Source organism: Halyomorpha halys, unplaced genomic scaffold, assembly GCF_000696795.3.
Source record: "Halyomorpha halys isolate HHAL.00 unplaced genomic scaffold, Hhal_1.1 Scaffold706.1, whole genome shotgun sequence".
Taxonomy (NCBI): domain Eukaryota; kingdom Metazoa; phylum Arthropoda; class Insecta; order Hemiptera; family Pentatomidae; genus Halyomorpha; species Halyomorpha halys.
Window position 1 is genome coordinate 155761 of NW_027114044.1, and position 14321 is coordinate 170081.

Sequence of the window (14321 nt, forward strand, 5' to 3'; positions counted from 1 at the left end):
TATCGCGTTTTGTTTTGTTTTTTGGGGACAAGAAATTTTTTCATGAAAGAATAATATGACTTACTTATTGTTAATCTATCAACAGCTCGGTAATACGCACTTATGTACCTACGTAACAACAAAAATAATTATTTAAAGGAAAAAAAAATTCAGGCATAGGGGAATTACTAACATAGATAATTAACATGGATAATTACTAACAATATTTATTATTATCCAGGAAAGAACATGGATAATTACTAACAATATTTATTGATTCAAAGTAGCTACAGACAAAGACATATTTAGCATTTACTTTGTTGCCTTAACATTAATATTAGGAGTGAGTTTGCTAGTCTCTAACCAGGAATCATAATTAGGTGTACATCCTGACAAAGATAATAAGAATGAGTTGACGTGTTGTGTCGGGTGACAAGTGCAACAGGTAAGTCAAAATATATTGTGCTGTGTTGGCGGTGATCACAGTGTCAGGCTGTGAGAATTTTGAGAATTTGTGACCTTCGCAAATTCTCAGAATGCATTAGACTATTAATAGAAAGTTTTATCTTCTACAATCGCTTCAAAGTTCATGGAACACGGAATTCAACCCCAGATATAATGAGCAATCGACGATCAACTTGTTAGCCACCCCTGGTTTATATGATATAATAAATGATAAATATTTTAAATACAATAGAATAGAATTAAACTGGTATGTTATTTAAAATATGATCTTTTTCTGTTCTTTGTTTTTTTTTTCATTTTGGGCGATTAAACAGCATAATCAGGCTCTAATCCTAAAAAAAGTAAAAAAAATGTTTCGTTACTTTTATAAGGTCTCGAAAAATCTTCCATCTATCCATTAGCTTTTCACAATAGTTAATTTTGCATACCTATTTCATATCTTAGCTTTTTTTAAAAAATAATATCCCAAAATGGTTGTTGACAAGTCATTTTTTGTGTGATTTCTAATAGAAATTTACCATTAAGAAAAAAAAAGTAACCAAAACGCATTTATTAACGCATGATTAAAATCTGCTACTACTTATTGATATATCATTTTAAAGTTTATAGTTAATCGCCTAGAAACATAGAAACTGAGAATTTCATAAATGGCCTTCGAATAACAAACTACTTAATAAAAGTTGATCATTTTAAATGCTAAGTTAATTTTTTTTCACCAAACTAGAATTTATTATTAACAAAAAGGAAAGTGGTCGAAATTCGCTAATGTGCTTGTCCAAACAGAACAGAATAAAGAAAGTAAAAATGAGTTCGCTTTCGTAAAACATAAGTTCTCAGGGGAAATGATAGAGAACCTACTGACCTTAATGGCAGAAATGTGGAGAACATGTTCACGACAATGGGTCGACATATAATGACGTGCAAAAAAAAGAAAAGAAATACTCACGTTAGTTCTTATTTACACAGAATAGTTAAAATTCTTTCTGAAATTTAAAAATAAAGAACTATAAGTATATAAAACTATCACAATGCTTAACTGCAAACAGAATCACAAAGCTGCATTGTTAAACTTAATCAGCAATTAAAACTAGTATTAGTAAATTTAAATTATAGTTTAAAATAGTTAATTAATTCTCTTTGATAATAAGAGAATTATAATACTTTGGATAATTAAATATATCTAAATAAAATATATTATTATTCTTTTTTTATCTACTATAAGCAGAGGGCACAATAATTAGAAATCAAATAAAATATATCAATATTATGTATGTCAAAAAAGTCCTAATTCTGGGCAGCGATTTTTGTGTACATCCAATCTAGTTCCATTCATTGCTTTAATGTGCAACTCTTGCCGAGGTAGACCTACACCTAATAAGCTATAATCCATACTATGGTAAGGATTGCCAGACATATATGGAACTATGGTGTCCACAACAGGAAAATATGTTGTGCAATGGGTCTACCCTTGCCTCTTAAATACCATAAAGAACGTAAAACCTAAAACATGCGATTTTGGTCTCAAAGTGAGGCAATAGTAACGCTTATTTATGTGCGGAAAATATGATATCGCAAATATAATATAACCCAAAATATATAAAATCGCTCAACTCTTTTCTACTTCTGTGAACACCACACGATAAGAAGTCAATGTCCAGAAACGGTCTATAGACTGCCTCTATGTATATCTCACAAAGTATCTACTAGTGTGGACTACATTTAACATGTTTTACAATGTTGGTCAAAATATTTCTACCCATCGTCTCCAACGGATGATTAACGTAAAACAACTTCTCCACAATTAGGAAAGAGGAGCTAATTGAAACTTACATTCATAGCATTTAGCTTTAGTTCATTCATACGAATGTAACTAATGCGTGTTATATATAAATTATTAGTAATCATTTAGTGTAAATCTATTAAACATATTGTTACACTTGGAAGATATGGATGATTCAGCACGAAGTGCTGACCCTAGGTCCACATTTCACCGCCGGGATGAAAGGCCGCTGATGTCAGATCCTATCCTGTTTCTGGAAGGCCGTGAACTTTAATGAAAGCAAAGGTTAGAATGCGATACCTGAACCATCTTGAATAATCATCACGATTTTAAATATAAAAACATGATAAATTGAAGAATAAGCGTAGGTTTGTTGAAGAAGAATTATATTTTCCTGGCAGTTCTCGTGGTACTTGCAGTACACAATAGATAATATCAATGCAGTAAAAACCTCAGCTTTCAAAACGGTACGATTTTACATTTTATTAGAGTATTGAGGACATAAAGGGCAATCGAACATAAAAATTAATTAAAAAGGTTATTTCAAAAGTCTCAACGCTTCTTCATTAATAATATCGCAAGTCCAACGTTTCTGCCAATCCGACCATCATCAAGGACAATCTTAATTTTAGTTTTTTAGCCTCAACATTTATTTATAAAACTTTGTCATTATACACATGTTGAATATACACATTCAAAGTAAACCTGAATCTGTCACTATGGCATTTAATAATAAAGAATATTCTTTGCAAACACTGTACACTACTAATATACTGTACTAAAACTTGAGTAGATTACGATATTTCCATAGAATAGTATTTATTATTAAATGTTATAGTGACAGCTACAGTTCTATTTTGACTGTGTATATTTGACTTGGATATAACAACCTGCAAAGTCTTATTAACAAATGATGAGTCTATGAAACTAAAATTGAGATAGTACTGGATTATAGGCCAAAACGTTTGACATGTGATTAATAAAGCAATGTTGAGACTTTTTGGATAACCTTGGTAATTTTTTTTTAATTATTTATTTAATGCAATTTAAATAATACAATAGGTAAATATGTTGTATGTTTCATATACACTTGAAAATCTTGGGAAGGAACCACCCATTGGTGGTATTCAAACATTAATTTAAATTAGAAGGTCCCGTGGCCATCTTCTTTTCAGACGCCTCGGGGGATTATCAGAGATTGTTAAGGATGAAAGATTAAGAATTAATGGGTTAGGATGGTTAAGGAGTTTGGAATGAAAAGACGCATATCTGTTTTGGGTTAAATCTGCAACGAATGGGATGTTAAGGTCTTTGTGAATGAGTTTATTTGTGACGTAATAAGGTGGTGTATTTAGAAAGGATACTGTAGGACAGGAGGGCAGAGGTTTATGACGGAGAGTAAAGGTGATCTGGTGGGATTTGTCAGGATTTATTTTGATTCTCCAGTTTTTACACCATTCTTCAATAGATGCTATGTGTGCCTGTAGTGTTTGTGATGCATTAGTTGGGTCGTTGTTTACAGAAAGTATACATATGTCATCAGTGTATGTTGTTAGGACTGTGTTAGGGTGGGTTGGGATGTCAGCTGTATATACTGTATAAAGAATGGGACCTAAGATACTACCTTGAGGAACACCGGCGGACTGAGAAAAGAGAGATGAGTAGGCTAGGTTATGATTTACTTTAAAAGTTTTATTAGTGAGTTAGGAGCGAATTATAAAAATATGTTGGGGGTAGGAATTGACGAAGTTTATAGAGCACACCTGGATGCCAGGAAGACTCCCGTGCAGTACATACCGCGCTCCAATGTGGAAGATATTACATCAACCACTCGATGACTCTGTTGTTCTTTGTAATTAATAATAAAACTACCAGTCTTGAACAAAATATAAAGATATAAAATAAAAAAAAGTTTTTACAAATAAAAACTAATGAGACAATAACCTTAGGCCAGAAATATATCGTAAATCAGAAAAAATAGTAATGGTGAAAGTGCAACCGTTACGAAAAAAAAACATGTTAATTTGTAATTGTTATATATTTTTATACCTCAACTGTTATTTATATTTTATTTACAATCATTTCTCTGTATCTCTTTCTTTCTTAGCCCTGAAGAGACATGCAGTGTGCGCCGGAACGTTAGCTATAAATAAATAGCTGAAACAAGTTTTTGATATTCCTTTTCTTCAATACGGACTATGTCCTTATAAATCACGACGCCTAAATATTTATATATTATACGTTATTCCGTTTTGTTCAAAAATATCAGTTCAACTTTTAGCAAAACGTCTCCAAGGACAGTTTACTTTCTATTTTAAAACTCAGATCATGTGGTCATAAATAATTATTTTTTATGACCCCCTTTCTGGTCATTTTGTATCACATACGAGGAATTATCTACTGCGTACCTCTATATTCTAACTATGAGGGGGAGCTTCAAGTTTTCATTTCGTGGGGCCACTACAGAAATAACAGTCGACCCCCAAGCCGGATTCGAACTGGCGCCGCTGCAGTTACGAGAATGCAAAAACCTACGCCTCAACTCCTTCAGTTTCAGACGACCCTGTTAACAAATAACTATATTTTTAATCAATAGATTAAATCGAGACTTAAGTTATATATTGGTACAAATTATAGTAGACAAAACATAAAATAACTTTCTCCACGGCATTCACATCACATTCCTAACGAGCTGAAACGAAAGTGAAAATATTATTTATGAATAGTTTTAGACTAACTAATTAGTTTCTCATTCACTAGTTTGAAAGTTTCGTTGTTCAACATTCGTAACTAGATTAACTCATGCTTACGGGCATATTATATGTCCTCAAGTTTTATTACTTTACATATAACAAACAGTTATACGAGCAGTTTGAGAAATTGGTGTTCTGTAATGTGACTTTTGGGAATTTTTTTCGAGGATTATTAATAGATAAAAGTAAACCAGTTTTTTCATAGAAAGGCAGCCATGCTATGATTCCTAAAGACCATTTTTTTTATGCAACATTCTTCCATTACTTACCCTAACATATTTTCTTTTACTAATCATTTTAAGAATACAAAGCCCACTTGGGAAGGCCACCTGTTCAAGTGCATTGAACTCTAGAAACCATTAATAACAATCAGCTAATGTCATCAATCATCTGTATCAAAGTTATTATTTCAACAAATAATATAATAGCAGTGGAGAGCGGGATAGCTCAGTGATAAGGCACTGTGCTACTAACTGCAAAAACCCTGATTCAAATCCGGCGGTGACAGATAATTATTTATTACGTGACTGTACCCTTTAGCCAAGCCCGTGATTTCGGGGACCCTTCGGAGTTCACCCAACCTCAAAAAGTGTGTACCCTTAGTTGGAGAAAAATTTAGCTGTCCAGCATGATTCTGACCAAATCATCTCCGTATACAACCGTTGGTCTAGTAACAGTAGTAACATCCTTATAAAGGATTTTACCCTTTATGGGTTGTAGCAGTAGAGATATATTACTATGATATTTCACTAACATTATAAACTCTCAATTTTGTTTTTAATAGAGAAGGAGGTAAAATGGAACCCTGTTTTGTTTTTAAGTAAATTCAGCCTTCATATAGAGTCCAAATATAATTTTATGGTTTGGGTGGATTCCCAAATTATATATGTAAGTATATTTTTGTCATGTTTCAGTTTTTACTCACATCAAATTCATAGTTGTTTATTACGTAAAGAGGTCCAGACTAGGTTGTAGACTTCCAGTAAGGGTAATAGACCTCTAAGTTACAAAAATAATGCCCTTAAAAACAAAATGTGCAGATAAAACAGATATATTTATATCTAATTATCTGCATCATTTTGTACAGAAAAATTGTTTTCTTTTTCTTTTTTTTTTTTTACTTTCACTTAACTATAGATGGAATATAATGAAATGTGAAGAATTGCGAAATTTTCAAAATGTGGAATTAATTTTATCGACGGAAATTCACGTTTTAAGTCCTATGAGTCTAAATAAATTAAGTCTTGTAAAATTGTCAAATCTTGGTTTTCACAGCATCTTTTTCGTTGAAATCTCTTTGGATAATCTAAATTTATTTTTATATTTCAATAAAATTATTGTCTTCTGTTTCATCAGGGATGTCCAGGTTTCCTGGCCTCCGTTTGGTCGAAGCGCATCCTGCTGACTGTCCTCACTCGTCTGCGCCTTCCTCTTGAGGTGCTCCTCCGTCTAGCCCTTCCTGTAGAGTGTCTTGTTCTTCTCTTGTAAATTCCCTCTCTGTATTTTTCTTCCACTTCTCTTTTGGGGCGTTACCTTATTTTTAAATCTCTTCTCTGATTGGTTATCGATGTCTGAAGACTCCCGAGGCAGGCGTCCCCCTCCTCAGGGCCGAGGATGTGTAACAAAAAGTTTGACTTGTCCAGGAAGGATCTGCCTGGTTAATTTGATTCTGGTTCCTCGTCCTAACCTATTTTCTGCTTCGATACTTAAAGGTTAGTCAATCTAATTTTCTCAGGGGGCCTCTGGTAATGTGACAAACTTAATATCGAGGATGCTAAAAGCTTCCCAGAAGGATACCCTGATCAGGGGCAGATGACGAAACACCTTAATAAACGACATATTGTTGAAATCATGGCTAATTCCTCGATACATAGCAATATATGATTAACATCGGTAAATAAATATAATATCAAGCGGTCTTTAATGTAAGATAAGTTTTATAGCGGGGTTTAAATATGAAATTTAATTTTTAACTGTAGTTTTATCGGCATAAAAAAACTGATATTCATTATTCCAACTTTCGAGACAAAAAATAACATATCAATAAAAAAATAAAAATTTAGAGCCTGAAATTTTTGCCTTCCAGGGTGGTAAATGAAAGTTACGTGATCCTCACTCAGCACCAGATTTTTAATTTACAAATTGACATTTTCTATATCTGAAGAATAACTAAATTAATAATATGAAATAATCAAGAGGTTGTGGTGAGAGTAATAACTGGTGAAAACTACTTGGTGAAACTTGTTAATTTACAAAATATTATTATTTATCACCTTTTATACCTGTAATCTAGTCGACGTTGCCTCTATTCAAATTCTTATATTTTAGTTGAAGAGATATGTAAATATTAGTTATGTTCAACATAAATACATTTATTGTAATTACGAAGTGACCTTTACCCTTTAAAGATGAAATTAATTAACAATTTCTATGCCCCAAGGGCACTACGATATAGGTTAAAGGTCGAAGCAAGCGTGCAATCTCAGAACCATATTTACAACAGCTTCACATGTTATATTTATTGCGCCATTTAATAAATTCCAGCTAAGAATGTATTCCAGCCATGTGACAGTAAAAAAAGTAGTGTTTTTCGACCTTCGAAGAATAGCATGTAAAAGGTGACATCATGGAGGGATCATTTGTATGCCTTTCCAGTTTTGGAGAGCAATTAAATACGATTGCTAATTCTGAATCCAAAAGTGTCCTAAGCCTCAGGCTAATCGTTTAGGATTGTAAATTAATTGTCTTTATTTGAATTCATACTGGTTTGTAATTTCTATGGATTAAAGATGACGAAAGAAAAACAATTAGCCGTGAGGTAAAATATACCGATTCTTACGATTGAGTATTCTATTTTTTTTTTTTTTTTTATGTTTGCATTCTATATTGTATCTATATCAGTATAGTAACAGTATTACAGCTGCACAACCATAAACAAATACAATGAAAATACAAAGTTTAATGGTATGTAATTAATACTATGGCCTATAAAATGGAGGCAATAACTCCTTGGTGTTTTCATATTCCAAATTTTTAATATTAAAAAACCGACCAATATCCTTGATCTCCTCACTCTACGATCATCCATCCATTCACTAAACACCAGATCCAAACCAATCGATATATGCCGTCCCATAGAACCACCTCCTTCAGCAAATCCGTCATACGTGCAACCTCCTATAATTCTCACCTCTCATTTGTCAATTTTCATCCATCCTTTCCTTTAAATACACCTATTTTTTCACCTACTACATGACTAATCCACCACGTCATTGTGAGCTATGTTTACAGCCATTATTGATTAGTATTATAAATTATAATTTAACCTAAAGTTTTTAGATTATTTGAACATGTACACTGAAACTTTTAAATATCTGCCAGACAATTAACCTTAATTTGTGAACAATGTATTTTTATTTATGTATTATTTATTCTTATTCGATTTTGAACAGTTTTTTCAGCAAAATGAAAAAAAAAAATTGTAAATTCAAATATAGCGATGACGAAGTACGTCTTTACGTTTATGAGCCTGTACTCAGTCAGAAATACAGACAATACTACACCTTAATATATTTCATTTATACGTAAATGTAAGTTAATACTACAAACAATACTACCTTAATATATTTCATTTATACGTAAATGTAAGTTAATACAACTGACAACAATCAAATATTTTTATTGTTTACTTGTTTATTATTCATAGATTTATTTTTCATTACTTTCTCTTTTTTTTTTTTATCAGTTTCTTTTATCAGTTTCATTTCACAAAAATGCAAAAAATAAAATTAAAATCACCTCACTGTATCATGGAAAAAGAATTTGCCCCTTTATGGTACCATGTATCAATTATAGTCTTATGACAATCTGTACATAGTGGTCAACTATAATTACGATAAAAAAATAAATATATATTTTTTTTAATCCGTTACTTTTATATAGTGCATTCTTTATTTCCATTAGTCTATCATTATTGTTATTCCAAAGTCGTTATTATTATCCAATTCCAAAGTCCTATCAATATCTAATATCACATTTTAACGATGTTAGTTTATATTATTAGTATAGGCAATAAATATAAATACAGTGGACTTTCGCTAATCTGAACATCACTAATCTGAACCATTCCATAATCTGAAAAAAATTAAAGATTTAATTTCATGTATGTAGTACATATATACATAAATTCATTATCATAGCCCTCAGAGAATGCTGCCGTGACTGGAAAATTCAAATAAATTCCAACAAATCCCATTAAATCACCTCTTTCCTTCGTCGTAAACCTGCTGACTGCCCTACAGTATACTTTAATAACATTGCTCTAACCCCTGTAGAACAGATCCGCTTCCTTGGTTTACAACTGGACAAACGACTAACTAGGAATCCTCACCCTAGACTAAAAATACAGGAAACTGCAAGTCGATTTCGACTATTACAGCACTTACTAGATAAACGGTCTAAATTTCCAATTCATTACAAATGACTGATCTACATGACAATAATAAGACCTATCTAGACATATGGAGTTGAGCTTTGGGGCTACACTAAACCTTCGAATTCCTCTCGTATACAATCCTTACAATCCAAAATCCTGAATGCTCCTTATTTTGTCATAAGTAAAATCATCAATAAAGACCTTAATGTTTCCTATAAAACCGATCTAGCCCAAAGCAGATATCAATCCTTCCATTATAAACTCCTTAACCACTCAAACTCAATATTTTCTAACCTTGCTTCCTCTTTCATTCTAGACAATCCTCCGTGGCGTCTGAAAAGAAGATGGCCTGGAGACCTTATATTGTAAACATTTTTTTAGATCGCTACCAATGGGTAGTTTCTCTACATGCTTGTACCATACCATTATGATACTACTTCAACTTTATTGATGTATTTTATGTACAGTTGTAAATATCAATAATTTTTTTTTTAAAAATGTGTACTTTTTAATATGAATATCAATAGTTGTCAATAATAAAACAATGAACATATGATTTAATATTAGATAAATTAGGCTTCTGGAGTGGCGATACTATAATTAACAAGTACCCTTTTTCTTCTCCGTTCGGTAATCTCATTTTTTCGTTTATTGGAACCCTCTATGTTTATAATATATATCCAATATATAATATATATATATATATTGTTTATATACAGCGGTAGCCAACTGTATAACTATTATATTTTTTAATTAAAAAGTACGTGTTACTATCGTAACAACTGCTAATGCTTCTGTAGTTTTATGTAAGTAAAATTAAGTGCTTAAAAGTCGGATTTCATAAAAAGTTTAATTTTCTACCCCAGTATGTACCAGGAATTTTTCATTATTTCTTAGAATTGACTTTCTGTTTATTTTTTTCTGATTTAAATTAAGCTATTTATTCTTTTTTTCTTAAATACTCTGATTCCCCCACGCATTTCATTACCCCGTTCTCACTTTCAGTAGTTAACTCCCTCACGCTCTCCTGTTTGTTAATTTGTGCAAATTCTCCAATCATCGACTCCTTACTCTCCCAGAGTGCTGATTCGGATTCCAATTACGCAGGCGAACCTATACTTAATATTCCGGTAGCCTTGAGGTCTCTTCTGTTCCTTTCCAGAAGGACAAGAACGTGTTCTTCAGGAAGAACCTTATTATTGGTAATTATTGCCGACTTTCTCCAAAGCGATTTCCCGCGTGGTTTGGGGGTGAAAATGAAATCTTTTATTTTGGTAATGTTTACTTCTGTTTGGAAACTGTCTTTAGAAGTAATGCTGTGGTGACCAAACCGCACAGGATACGGATTTTATTTTCATACGTGCATGTACAGTTTTATTTCGACACCACTTTCTTCACTCTCGGATACAAGGATAGCAGAACAAAAGAAACCACAAAGCGTCGTTTCTATATTAGGGAAGATCTAGGATCGTTGACATGACCTTGTGGAAAATCTTCCATGCTGATTTCAACAAGGCTTCAGAGGTTCAAAGGCAACAAAGCTTAAAGAGGCTTTGTTCTAACAACTCTTTTGTAATAAATAAAAAACAAAATTCTACTAAAAAATTAAATAAATGTATTTGTACACAGTACAGGGCTGATATATCCCCTTCCCTATCCATTAGCTGAAGAGCCCTACAAGCTGTAAGTAAAATGTATTTGTAAAACTGGGTGTGTTAAAATTAAATAACAATAAACGGTTGATGATAATAAAGACGACTCATTTAATATTAAAGTAATTAATGTACCCTAAAGTAATTTATTTAAAATAAATTAATATATTTTTGAATGAAAGTTTTTTATTTGGTAACTATATAAGGAATAAATATTTAAAAAGTAATGAAGAGAAACTTTAAATTTTTTAAATCAAATGAACTGTTATAAATACAATATAAAACCTTAGAGACAACATTTAAATTAATATGTGTAAAAGAGAAACTCTATATCTAATTGGATTTCATGACTAGACCTCTCATAATAGCCTTAAATATACATTTATTAATTACTAAATTATAAATTAAAAGTTTTTATTCATTGGATACATCTCTCTCTAATATATATATACATTCCTTGTATGGTAATTGTAAACGAAATTCATATTTTAATTGAATTCCTGGGTGTGTCGTGTGGCAAGAACGTGATAAAATCGTAGATCAGATTAGTTTTGAAAAAATTTCTACAACTCTTATTTAGTATTGTATACAGTTCCATATTCTATACTATTATAGACAAAAAATCTGGTGCCTTGCGCGCATCATAAAACTTTCACTCATCCCTCTACTTTGATACGAAATTAGTCTTGTATATTTTAAAAAAGTAATATCTATATTATTCAAGATGAAAATATGTTTTACACATAAGTAATTGAAAGTAAAATTTGACCATTCTAAGTTGTAAATTATTAAACTATTTCATATTTGATTATGCATCCATTGTGTTATGAAATATAATGAGAGATGATTATTTAATCAAATTATCAAAAAAAAAATTAAATTTACTTAAAATTGGACATTTAAGCCCTAAATAAAAGAATGAAATTTTGGATTCAATTTATATATATATATTTTTTAAATAGAAAATTTTTCGGTTTCTATAAAAACTCATATTATAGGGTTTCTAGAAGTTGGAATAACGAATATCAACTACGTTTCTGCTAATAACACAGTTTAATAAATGATAGCGATGCTGTGTAGATCCGAATGCCATGGAGATAGACTGGTTTGTCTTGGCTTTTTCCGATCTCTATTTTTATTTTTTCTTGCTTTAGTTATTCATCAAATTATTCAATATTGTGTGTTTATCCATTGTTTTTTATTGCTAACAATGTGAAATGATCATTGATTTCAAATAAACAAAATAAAAGGTATTAAAGAGGATGATTTTTTGAAAATTCGGCATTTAATCTCTGTTAAACTATTTCAGTGAGGATAAGATATATCTGATACTAAAGATCACTAGACAGGTCATTGATTTACAAAGCTTCATCTAAATAGTTAGAGCCGGTTTTGAAAAAAATGAAAAAACATGTGCAAAATCCATTTCAAAAATGTTTGTCGATTTTAATAAGATTGTTGTAACATTATGGGCACATACATAATCTAATCATATAATTTCAGCTTTGGCTGTTCGTATCTAGATACAAAGACTATTTTGTGAAACATCGAACTTAATGCTTTTCCTTGCTATATATTCCATATATCGGTAAGTGAATATTAAGATGTCAGACAAAAGAACACAATGAATAGATTTATAGAGCACTTGGGCTAAACTTCTAATAGTTTTCAAAAATGTGGCATACCACATTATTTTCCTGAGCCTTTCATACATACAAGAAATAATTTAGTATATTTATAAAACAATTTTTAGTTCTAAGATGTCTAAGTAGGCACCAAAGCTAAAGTAATTGTTATAAAAATTCGGATCACATTCAGCATAATACGTTTGCCAACGGTCAAATAAGATATTATTTAATTTATCAAGCAAAATATTACCTTGTTCTCTTTTATAACTATATAATCACTTGATCCATAAATATTCATAAGTGTTTATTTGGGTCATTAGGTTTCAGGCCTTATAGTTAGGCACAATTAATGTTTATCACTATCTGAGTCGTTAAAAACAAATTATTACAGTATCTTATTTCACGTATTTATATTTTATTATAGTCATTTTAATATGATAGGTTTAGATAGCAATATTTAATGTGATTTATTCCCTCAGTTGTCTCAGTCAGAATGCATGGGAACATCAAAGTATTTTTTTCATTTCATTTCAAACTTTTGATTTTCAGAACAAACATGGGTTTGGTTTTGAGAATGTAAAAATGATTCATATAGAAAATAATAAGTTTAAAAAAATTATTTCAGACTATATTAATAAGGTATACGATAAATTTAAGATTAGATTCTAAAGGCTAAATAATTATTCTGAGATTTTGAGTAGAGTCAATATATAGTTGATTAGTAACAGTAAATTAAAAAAAAATTATATATTAAATAAATTACAAATATGATCTTAAAAGATAATTAAATGAAAAAATTGACATTCTTCGTTGTGAGATGAATTGTTCAATTTCTTGAGTTATACAAATTATATATACATGAAACATAATTATGGTTTCAAATAATGTTAATTTATAAATATTAAATGAAAAGGTAATTAATTAAATTGATGGAAAATAAACGATAAAATAATTTAAGAACTGTAATTAGTAGATATCAGAGTCCTAAACTGTTGAAGGTATGTTTTTTTGTAATGAAAGTGGTAGTGTCGAGGTGGGTTCGTTTCTTTTTGATTCTGCTTGATCAGAATGCATGTTCAGTTTATAAAGGTAAGGTAGTTGACAAAAAAGATGATTAGATAGGATGAGACTAAAGGGTGACATCCGTTATATCTCAGAGGATGGTAACCTCGCCCTACCGGGTACTATTCCTGTAGACACGAAGGTGGCACGCAAGCCTGGATAGCTAGCAGCCAGAAACTGCAGGAAGGTGCCTTCGTCCTACCGGGTACTATTTCGATAGAGACGAAGGAGCCTACGAAAGAATAACAAGTAGAGGAGAAAGATCATGTCAAGAGTGAATAAAATATAACAACTCTTTAGAAATCAAGATCGGCTATAAACCGAAACTATCTCAAGTAGAGGGTGTGGATCAGTGAACAATTAGGGGTTCTTTAATGCCCTTATTTATAGGCCTAATATGATGGATAATATGAAAATAATTTGTTGGTTGTTTTCTTGGTAATGGCTTAAAAGTCGAACGTTGGAGAGTGAAATAAACCAATGTCGAGAGTAAACTATCATTTAAAATTGTGTTATTGTTAAAATTAACCACTTTCCAACAATAAATAAAAATATATCATATTAGAA

The 14321-nt window shown here is 31.0% G+C and overlaps 1 long non-coding RNA gene across 1 annotated transcript in view; it reads right to left on the reverse strand.

Moving 5' to 3' along the window:
- LOC136796746 (uncharacterized) overlaps positions 1–14321 on the reverse strand; it is a 370575-nt gene that overhangs the window by 100646 nt on the left and 255608 nt on the right. The window contains exon 2 of the long non-coding RNA XR_010844487.1: positions 1391–1427. This is a non-coding gene — a long non-coding RNA (uncharacterized lncRNA). The remainder of the gene's footprint in view (positions 1–1390; positions 1428–14321) is intronic.